Genomic DNA, 12,921 nt, shown 5'->3' with positions numbered 1-12,921 from the left:
TATTAACTGTTTTACTTTAGTAAAATATTAATTTAAATAGTTAGTTTATATAAAGTTAAATAGGTATAATATATAAAGCTAGTAATTTATAAATACTAATATTATATAACTTATTAAAATAAATTAAATAAACTTATTTTAACTTTATAATATTTCTATTAAAGAATTTTACTAATATATATATTTAATAGGCTATATTAGCTATATTAACTAGTAAAGTTATATAGGCTATATAGCCTATATAGCTACTTATAGTAGAAGGCTTACTTTAGCTACTTTAGGCTAGAAAGCTAACTCTATAAAATTAGCCCGCCTTAGCTTAAAAGAATTTATTTCTTATATATATAACTTAATATAACCCTACTAATTAACTATATTAGCTGTATAAGCTAAATTATATAGGATATATATATTAGATAGAAGTATAACTAGATAGACAACCCAGCTAAAGAAATAATCTTAAGACTTAACTATAAAATAGATAGACTATTTTAAGTACTAGCCTAGACGCTTTAAGCTAGGGTAACCAACCAGGCTGAAGTAACTAATACAGGCGGCAGCATTAATACAACTAATAAGGATAATATAGATAACACTACTAACAAACAACCTACTTAGTAAGGATAATATAGTCAACCTAGTATAGCTAAACAACCTACTTAATAAAGCTGTAAGTAGGTTATATAATAGACTATATATATATAGTGTTATTTTTATAGATTATAAAAACGCTTAAAAGCACTTTAGAGGGTACTACTTTAAAGAAAAGAAAACAACTAACTGCTTAATCTATTTATAAGACTACTATATTAATATAATTACTTAATATATAATACTATACTTACTAGAAATCTAAGCTTAAGAATATATAGATACTAAAAGCTTCTATATGATTAACTTTATTATAGAATTTTACATCTAATAGAATATAAATAAACTTTATAATAAATACAACTTAAATAAAGATAATATAATAGATAAAATTTACTATTTAAACTAGTAGGCTATAGATACTATATTAAATAAATTCTATAAGCTTAATGAATATAAACTAAATTTCTTACTAATAAAGTTTATATTATATTTTACTTAAATTAAAAGACTTTATAAGGCTAGACTTTATAAGCTATGTAATATACCTAAAGAAGTCTTTTATAAAAAGGTTAATATTTAGACTACTATCTATAATATCTATAACTACATAGAAGATATAAATAAGTATAGTAAAGTCTACTTTAATAAAAAGATTAACAACTATAGATATAAAGTTATTTTAACTAACTATAATAATTAAATCTTCTATTTCTAATAATACTATAAATATTTATTAGTTATCTATATAGACTATAATAAGCTGTATAACTCTTTATACTATTACTATATATAAGGCTATAAAAGCCTACTAGTTAGAAATAAATATTTATAGTAATATAAATATAGTAGCTAATTTAATTTATCTATATATAGTTATTAAATATAAATACTTAAATAATTTAAAGCTAATAAATAATACTAACTATAAAGATATATTAATATATATATTTAAGTATTATAGTTTAAAATATATTAACTACTATTATATATATATAATTAAAATAGTCTAGATGTTTAAATATTATACTAATATATTATTAACTACTAAATAGTTAAAAACACCTTTAAACTATTTTAAATCTATACTTGATTCTAGTTGCCTACTATATTAAATATTAAATAGTATAAAACTTTAGTAATAACAGCTGTAGTTAGAATAACTATAGCTAATACAGCTTAGTATTATAATAGGTAATAGTATATATACTAAAACAATAAAATAGGAATTATTAAAGTTCTAATTATTATAGTTAGATTAAATAGAATAATAATATCTTACTAACTAACTATATTATACTCTTCTACTATAGATATATCTTTTAAAATAAAACAGCTATCTAGCTTTATTAGAATACCTATACTAATATACTCTCTTTTCTAAAGAAGCTACTAAAGCTTTAAAATAAGTAGTAATATAAATTAGAGGAGTATAAGTTATATGTTTTATATAGTAGTAGGTATTAGTATTAAAAGTAGAAAGTAAAGATTAAAGCTGGAATAATATAGGTAAATAAAAGTATTAAAGATAATATAAATTTCTTTAGAAGAGTAGTATATAATAGACTATATTAGCTATATTAACTAGTAAATTATAAAATATATAACTTTATAATATAATAACTTTAATTTATACTTAATATTAATAAGTTAATAGAAGTATAAAACTTAATAATATAAAATATCTATTAGTTTAAACTTTATTTAACTTATTATATATAAGTAAAGCTAAAATAGTAAGTAAATATAATATTAAATAAAAACTTTAAAGACTATTTAGTAATTACTTTATTAAACCTATTATTAAAGCTATTAAACCTTTATAGTATAAATTATACTAGATAAATATTATATTTATTTATTATTATAAAACATTATTAAACTTTTTATAAAAGAATATAAAAGCTTAACTTTTATAAGCCTATTTATTAAATTACTTTTTATTATTTTTAAATTTTATTTAGAAAGCTATTAAGCCTTTAAAAGTATATAATAAACCTTACTAATATATTATATTTACTATATACCTATAGCGTTATATATAGCGTTAGAAATATATTATTAAATAACTTTAACTATAAGAAAGCTATAGAGTTTTTATAACGCTTTATAAACTTAAATAAGATTTTAACTACTTCTAACTACTAAAATTTAACTTTATAACTTACTAAAAATTACTAAATAAATATAGTAAATACATTTAAATACGTAAAAGAGGTTTTTATTTAGAGAAAGTATATATTAATACCTTTTAAGCTTATTACAGCCTTTATAAAGCTATATAAAGATAGTAAAAAATAGAATATTAACTACTATCTTTAAATAATTAAAACAAACTTAATATATTTAACTTTATTAATCTTTTAAGATTTTATATAGCTATAGTAGCGCTTTTACTAGCTATAGGCTTTAAACTAATACTATAATATAATACTAAAGAGGGTTTAACTAAAATAAAAGATATACTAATATTATTTAAAACCTAATTACTAAAATAGATAGTAAAAATAGTAAATAAAGCGTTTAGCTTTTAAGTTTACTTTTTACTTTTCTACTTTAGTTACTATAATAAATAGTTAGTTTCTATTTTAAAGCTTATAGGCTTTTATAACTATTGAAATTTAGTTTAAGTAATAAAGGTATTTAGAGAAAAAGTAGAAATATATAATTAAAGATTTAAATAATTATATATAGCTTTAAAAGAATTTATAAAGCTAAAAAAGGCCTATTATATAATAGATTTATAAAGATAATAAAGGCTTTCTTATAGAAGTTTATATTTTAACTTTACTTATTTAAAACATTATAATATTTTTTAACTATAAAAACCTAAAAAGATAAATAAAATAATATTAAATTAAATTAAAAATAGTTTAATTATAAAAAGTTTAAAGTGTATTATTAATTAAATAGTACTTTTAATATTAAAACTTTAATATATTTTAAAAGAATATAAAATAAAAGTAAAAATAAATATAATATATATTTAATAAAAGTTAACTTTATTATAAAATACTAGCAAGACTATAGTAAATCGCTATTATCCGTTAGTATTATATAGCTATCTACACCTATAGATAATATAGGCTTAGAAGTATTAAGTAATTTATTATAAAACTAAAGGAAGCTTATACCGCTTTATTCTAAAGGAACTAAAAATTAGTCTTTATTTTATAATATACCTATTATATACTATTATACTACTTCTAACCTATCAACTTATTATAATTCTAATTCTTCTTAAAGAAGGTTACCTATAGATATAATAGTAGATATTAATATAGACGCTAATAGTAGTATACTACCTAAAGGATCTAAAGGTAAAACCCTATTATATTAAAACCAACTAGCTGTAAATAAAGTAGATAATATATCTTATTTACTACCGCTTAAGACCTCTTAAGTATAAAAAGATATCCTAAAAGAATTATAATAGAAAATTATAAAATTAAAAGAAAAATAAGCTATTTAATAGTAATTAAGGGATTTAAAGGAAACCCTTAAGGCTTTCTTTAAAAACTAATAGTAATTTAATAATAAATCATCTAGCTATAAGCTAGATTTAAAAATTAAAAATATTAAAAAGCTTACCTTATATACTTCCTACTAAAATATAAAGAAATAGCTATTTAATTTATCTTAAGCTTATTAAGATGTCTTTAAGAAGTTTTAAAAGCTATATAAAAAGATACTACTTATAATAAAGTATATAAATAATAAATACTAGTTAAAATAAAATAAAAATATAATAAAACTACTAAAGAAAAAGAAAAATAAAGTTAATAATTATAACTATTTTATTAATTAGATAAATAACTTTATTTATAATATTATATTTTATAAACTACTTATTATATAAAGTATTATTTAAATATAATAATATAAATATTAAAAGCCTAAAGACTTTAATATCTATTTTAACTTATTTATAAAGAAATTTAACTAGCATCTTAAAAAAAGAAAAAAATTAAAGTTTTATATTAAACTTACTAATAAGCTATAGATATAGATTTATAAAAGTATATCTACCTTATTATAAAACTAAATAGAAATAATAGTTATAATAGATTAAATCTAAAGAGTTACCTATAAAGGTTAAAAAGGAAAGTTATTAAATACTAATAACTATTAAAAAAGGCTTAAAATATTACTAATTAAGAAGAAATTATAAAAGAAAGAGTTATTAAGACTCTTATAATAAGGAATACTCTTTAGGAAACCTAGTTAAAGATAATTAATAATTAACCTATTATATTTATAACTTAACTAAATACCTCCTACCTAAATATCTCTAAAGGTATAAATATTACTAGATAAAAAACAATTATAATTAAAGAAAAGTAAGTATATAGTCTATAAAAGCAACCCTTAATAATAATTAAAGAAAAAATAAAAAAAAGAAGTAGACTTTACTTTTTTTTAACTTTAGCTTATAGTAGGGACTACTTACTAATTCTATATTATAGTCTAGGTGAAAGGGTGTTAAGATACTTTAAATATATATATAGATCTAGATTTAAACGTTAAGTATAACCTAGTTTTATATTAATTTATAAAGTAGTATAGCTTTAATTAAGCAAAGTTATCTCTAGTAATACTAGAAGTAATAAAGAGATTCTAATTAAAAACTTATAATATATTTAGTATCCTACTTACTATTATTAATTTATAAGGTATTTTAAATAAGTTATAAGACTATATATTATAATAAACTAAAACTTATACTTTAAAGGCAACCTATTACTACTCTTAATAAAAACCATCTATAACTTAAATATCTACTTTAAAGAGGTAGATAAAAAGTAGTAGTTTAAGATTACCTTATAAAAGAACTAAAAGGTTTTATCTAAATACTATTTTACTAAGAAATTATAAAATATTACCTAGATATATACTATAATAACTCTTTTAAAGACTCTACCTCTTTTAAATAAAGAAGATAATATAAGTCTTAAAGGTATAAAAATACTACTACTATTAATAATTACTAAAGATATATTAGACCTATTAAAGGCTGATATCCTACTAGTATATAAGGAAATAAATTATATAATTAACTTTAAAGAGGGGAAACAACCTCTTTAAAAGCTAATATACCTCCTTTCGCTTTATAAACTCTAGACGCTTAAAGACTACTTAAAGGAGAACCTACAGCTAAAAAGAATTAAACCATCTTAAAATCCTATTATAGCTTTTATTATCTTTATACCTAAAAAAGATAATATACTAAGACTTTATATAAATTACTAAAGATTAAATAAAGTTATAGTTAAAAATCGCTATCTATTACCTTTAATTTTAAAAATTCCTAACTAAATTACTAAAGCTAAGTATTTTTTTAAAATTAATATTAAGGATATATTTTATTATATCTATATTACTAAAAGTTATAAGTAGAAGATAGCCTTTTAGATCTATTATAGGCTATATAAGTATCTAGTTCTACCTTTTAGCTTAACTAATACTTTAGCTACCTTTTAGAACTATATTAATATAAAACTTTAAGGCCTAGTTAATAACTTCTATATTATCTATTTAGATAATATTTTAATATTTATTAAAGATAAAAAGAGTAATATTAATACCTACTTTAAGTATTAAACTATATATATAAAGCCGACTTATATATTAAACCCTTTAAATAAGTTCTACTAGAAGTAAGTTAAATTCTTAAGGTTTATCTTATTAATAAAAGAGGTTTTAATAGACCTTTACTAGGTGTAAGCTATTAAAATATAGCTTAAACCTAAAACGTTTAAAGATATCTAAATATTTTTTAGCTTTTATAATATAAAGATTATAGGCAGTTTAAGGCGATCAGCCTAAGTGTAGCAACCGGCTGGCTTAACCTTATAGTAAGCGTATAGTATAGCTTAACTACTAAGTAGTTAAACTAGCGGATCTTTTAGTCTATTAGGTTAATTAATATACTACCTAATTTTCTTATATATAACTTCTATTATCGTTTAATATATAGTTACTTATAGATAATATAACTATTAATAAAGCTATTAAAAGGTAGTAAAAATAAAAGAAAGCTAGAGAAAGTAGAGTTTAAATTAAGAAAATATATAGCGTTTTAATCCTTATAACTTACCTTTTAAACGGCCCCTTTTTTATATTATTTTAATTTTAACTAGCCTACTAGACTAAAGATAAACGCCTTTAGGTTTATAGTAGTAGGAATATTATTTTAAATATATATTATAAAAGTATAACATCTTATAGCCTGTAGTGAAAGAAATCTATAAAAGTAGAGCTAAATTATACTATTTTAAACTAAAAGATACTAGCTGTAGTTAAGTCGTTTAAACCCTAATAATATTATATTAAAGAGGTAGCTATAACTATAAAGGTTTTAACTAATTATTAAAACTTATAAAGTTTTATAAAACAGCTTAAGTTAAATAGACGTTAGATAAGATAATATATACTACTAGTATTATATAACTTTATTATTTACTACTAATAGAAGAAAAGCAACCTTATAGATAAACTATTAAGACTACTAGATTATTTTAGTATAATAGGCTTTAATATAGATCTTTTATCTATCTTATAATTAAAGGTAGACTAACTTTAAAGAGAAACTATATTATAAAAGTTAATAAAAGGTGTTAATAGAATTTAGACTATTACTTATAAATATATAAAAAAGGTCTTTATAAAGAAGGTAGTTTACTTTATTAGTCTTTCTTTTATATTTAAAGAGGTAACTACCTAGCTATAGGTAGGTAATTAATAGTATAAAAGACTAGAAAAAGAAATTAAAACTAAAGCTATAAAACCTTAATAGTTAGTAAACTATAATAGTTTAACTTACTTTAATACTTTAGTATTTATACTAAAAGAAGTAGCTATTAGGTAGAAGATTCTTTAGCTATATTATAATAACCCTTTAGTAGAATATTTTAAAAAAGAATATATACTTAAGCTTATTAAGTAGAAGTTCTAATAGCTAAATATAAACTAAAAGATATTTAAGTATATTAATAAATATAAAGTCTATATAAAAGTAAAAATAAAAATATACTATAAGTTTAATAAGTTATAGTCTTTATCTTTATTAAGGAAACCCTTTAAAGAAATCTTTAAAGACTTTATTATAAGTTTACTACTCCTTTAGAATAAAAAGTAAAACTATAATATAATCCTAATAATTATAAACTAATTTATAAAGTATTACCTTTTTATTATAACTAATACCTTAATAATAGCTATAAAACTAGCTAAAGTAGCTTATATTAAAGTTAAATTAACCTTTAAATCCTTTAAAGGAATTATCTTTAATAAAGGCTTTTTATTTATAATTAAGTTTTAGTTAAAACTTTATAACTACTTTAAAATAAAAAGAAGGCTTTTAATAGTATTTTACCTATAAATAGATAAAGTAAATAAAGGCTGTAAATAGAACTTTAAAATATTACTTATACTACTTTATTATAAACGTTAAAGGCAACTAGATTAAGCTGTTACCTACAGCCTAATATACTTATAATAATATAAAAAATATATCCACTAGGGAATTTCTACTTTAAGTACTATTAAGATACTAACTAGAGTTTTACTAAAATCTTAAAGAGATAATTTAAAAGGAGGAAATATAAGGTGTAAAAGACTACTTAAAGAAACTAAAAAGCCTAAAAAATAATATAAAAGATATATAGTAAATTACTACTAAAAGGTAAATAAAAATATATAATAAGAAACACTTTTTAATAGAGTTTTAAAGAGAAGAATTAGTTATATTATCTATTAGAAATCTATACTTTAAAGCTATAAAATAGAAACTTACTTTAAAGTATATTAAGCCTCTAAGAATTCTTAAGAAAGTTAGCTAATAAGTATATTACCTAATACTACTAAAGAAATATAACTATCTATATAATATATTTTATATTAATCTTTTTAAACTATAGTAGAATAATAAATAAAGTAAACCCTTATTAATACTAAACTTAAAGGATAATAATCTAGAGTAGAAACTAGATTATATTATTAACTATTAAGATATCTAAAAGGAATAATATTATAAAGTTAAATATATAATATAACTATCTAAATATAACTTTTAAGTTAATACTAAAGATATAGTAAATACCTAAAAGGTTATTTAAAACTATAAAAAGAAATTATAAAAGTAAAACTAAAAAAAAAAAGACTAAAGAAGTATAAAACCTATATAAAAGACTATTATTTTTCTATTTAATATTTTTAGTAATAAGGGGTATTTATATACCTTTTATAGGTAATAGCAAGCTGATTAAAAGTAAAAAAGTAAAAAAAGTAAGAAAAGTAAAATCGGTATAATACTTAAAGGTATCTATAAGATATAGTTATTATTCAGGTATAAATACTTAAGTTAGTCTTAAAAAAGTAAATAAACTAAACGAAAAGGTAATACCTAGCTAGTAAAACTAAAGTATATATAAAACTAAATCCTTTAGAGTTATAACCTCTAGAAGTTACTAAGTATTTTAATATACTTCTAAATCTTTATAATACCTTTAATTAAACTTTAATTATAAATAAAGTCTTTATAGTTATTATAAATAACCTGAATAATTAAGTTAATATACTTCTACTTAATATAATACTAAGCGATATATCTAATATCTCTAGTAATCGCTTAAGTTATAAAAGGTAAGCTTTAAAATAATATTAGTAAAAGTAAAACCTAAGTAAAAAAATAATTATATATATTCCTTACTCCTATTAATAAAGATATAATCTTAAGCTATATAATAAAGCTTTTAGGTATAACTATAATAACTATTTATTATCTACTTATAAGAGAAAATAATATTTTAGTAAAACGTTAGTAAAAGCCTAGTAAATTAATTCTAATTATATATAAAATAAGCTTTCTTATTAGTAGTAATAGAAAATTAACTATAATAAATAAACTTTAAAGTATTAAGGTTTTAAAAAAGTTAATAAGTAATTAAGCTAAAACGCTAACAAGCTTTAGTTAAGTCCTTATAGTAACTAAGAAAATATAAGCCTTAAATAAAAAAGAGTATATCCTAATAGTTATTTAAAAATACTAGTAAGAGTTTAGTTACTAATTATTAGCTATTTACCTTTAAATAGAAAAGTAAAAACTATATCAACCTAGATATATCTATTACTTCTACTAGTATATTAGGTGTAACAACTTAAACCTTACAACTTAAAGATATATTTTACTTTAAAGTAGTTAATAGAAATACTATCCTACTTATAAGTTTTAATAGTAGTTCTTATATAGTGGAGATAAAGCTACTTAATATAAACACTTTAGTATATAAACAGGGATTTTAGAAAGTAGCTTAGGATTAAGACTTCAAAAGGGGTTAATAAGTAGAAGAGAGGGTAGTAAATAGTTAGAACTCCTACTAAAGCTTTAATATAATAAAGATAGAAGGGAATTACTAGCTGTTTATTAGAAGTATAGTAATCTTTTCCTACTAGAATATAAACCTCTACTCTTATTATTTAAACTACCTTTATTAAAGGAATCGTTAAATATAACGACTCTATTATTAGATAAAACTATATTATCTTAGTTAGGTATAACCAAGATAAGACGACCTATAATAGTATTAGTATAGTTATAATAGGTCTTTACTACCTTTTTAGTATTAATTTATTAAGTATTAGTATATTAGCTAGTAAAAAGAGGTAAGTATTAACTTTTTCTTCTACCTTTAACTTTAACGGCGGTATACTTCTTAATAATATAACTATATATACTACCTTTATATTTAAAACCTATTATAGGTAATTAGTAAATAAAATGTTAATAAAAGATATACTAAGGTAAAAGTAAATAAAGAAACTAGTAAAAGGTAAGTAAAAGGGTAATAAAGTATAAAGGATTCTTTATTTATTTAGTATAAAATCGCTATAACTAAAAAAAAAAATTATAAAAGAAAGAAAAATTAAAAAAGTAGGTATTTAAGAAGAATTTCAACCTAGTAACTTAATTTATATATAGACTAAAAGTAATAGCTAAAAACGTTTACTATCTAGTTGACAACTAATTAAGATATACCGCCTAAAATAATTCCTATTAAAACGCTAGTAAACTACCTACTATATTTAATACCTAAATTAATTACTAGAACACCTAGAGATAGACATCTAAAAGGGGACGATAGTTGTTATAAAACACTAGTAAGACTATAGTAAATCGCTATTATCTATTAGTATTATATAGCTATCTACACCTATAGATAATATAGGCTTAAAAGTATAAGGTAATCTATTATAAAACTAAAGGAAGCCTATACCGCTTAGTTCTAGAAGAACTAAAAATTAGTCTTTATTTTATAATATACCTATTATTTACTATTATACTGCTTTTAACCTACTAACCTATTATAAACTTTAATTTTACTAAGTATAGCCTTTATAAGAGAAAGTATATAAATTAAAGTTAGAATTATTTAACTAAAGTCTATTATTAAGAAAATATAAATAAAGTTTAAAGATATTAACTGAAGTAATTTAAAGCTTTAATTAACTTTATAAAGAGTTATTTAGTCTCTAAGTATAAAAAGCTATTAATAAATATAAAATACTTTTTATTTTATTTTTCTATTTTTATTTACTTAAAAGTTAATAAACCTATTTAAAGTAGTCTATAAAATATATTATAAATAGATAAAAGTTATGTTAAATAAATAAATATAATTTATAAAGAGCTATATATATATATATATATATTACTATTTATAAAATACTAATAATAATATACTTAAATATATTAATAATTAATAATAATATAATTAAATATATTAATAATTAATAATAATATAATTAAATATATTAATAATTAATAATAATATAATTAAATATATTAATAATTAATAATAATATAATTAAATATATTAATAATTAATAATAATATAATTAAATATATTAATAATTAATAATTTATCTTAGAATACTATTTTATAAAGGTTTTATTATAAAACGCTAGTTAGTATACTATAGAATTAAAATTAAACTAAAAGACTAATAATATAATAATATATTTAGAAATAAAAAAGTAATATATTAAAGACTTTAAAAGAGTTTTATAATACCTAAAGAAGTTTTAAGTATATATTAAACTATTTAAATTCTAGTTTTATAAATAAAAGGTTTAATTTTTAAAGTATATAATTACTTTAAAAGAGGTAAATTTAAATAGCTTTAAAGTATAGATAATAACTAACTAAAAGCTACTAATATAAGTAAAAATATATAAGTAGTTTTAAGCTTCCATAACTTTCATTAAAGGTTTATTATAAAGTATTTAAAGATTATAATATTAATTATGAAGCTATTAAAGAAAAAAATAAGTATTTAAAGAGAATTTATATAAATAGAAAAGGTAGATAAAGCCTTTTAAAAGCTAAAAAAATATATTCTATTTAATAACTATCTTTAGCTGTTTAGACTTATTATAATAATAAAAGTAGAAATATATTTATTTATAAAGATAGTAATAATAATATTATTATAACTAATAGATAGTAAGTAAAGATTAATTATATACTAGTTAAAAAAACTTTTATATATAAAATAGTATTAAATAATAAATAAAGAAAGGTTATTAATTATTATAAAGAGATTAAACTGTTAAATATATTATGTTTAAAGATTATTTATAAAGTTCTTTATTTTAGTAAATTATTAAAAGCTTTTAGAGATATTATTATTATAATAATATAAAACCTTTATAAAAGACTTACTAAATAGATATATAAACTATTAATATATAACTTTAATATTTAATACTATTTTAACATTATAAATCTAATAAATAGTAATATTTAAAGAAGAGTTAAGTATTATATATATATATAAACTATATAATATACCTATATAGCAAGCGGTGTTTTATAGTAAGCGGTATATAGCCTTGTTATATAATACGCTGCTTACTATATAGATACGTTAGTAGTTAAAGTAATTTAGCTTAAAATAAAGAAAACCTTAAAAACTATATTAATTATATATTTTAAAGTATATTAATAACACTATAAAAATTATAGCTATAACTACTTAAAGCTAAAAAGCTAAAAATAAAGTAGAAAACACCTATTAATAATAAACTAGAAGTTTAAGAAACTTAAAATAGTATACTTCAAAGGCTATTATAAAGAGGCTTAAAAAAATAAGTTAATATTATTATGATATTTATTATATATACTAAAAGTTTAACTAATAAGAATATTATATAAATAAATAGAAAACTCTTCTAATATTTTAAAGGAAATTATAAGTAATAAAGATAAGCTTTTAATTAACTTTTATTAAAATATTTATAAAAGAAAAAGTAATTAAATACTAACTATT

This window comes from Colletotrichum jinshuiense, chromosome 2, assembly GCF_051148585.1.
Source record: "Colletotrichum jinshuiense chromosome 2, complete sequence".
NCBI classification, from domain to species: domain Eukaryota; kingdom Fungi; phylum Ascomycota; class Sordariomycetes; order Glomerellales; family Glomerellaceae; genus Colletotrichum; species Colletotrichum jinshuiense.
This window is presented reverse-complemented; position numbering follows the sequence as displayed.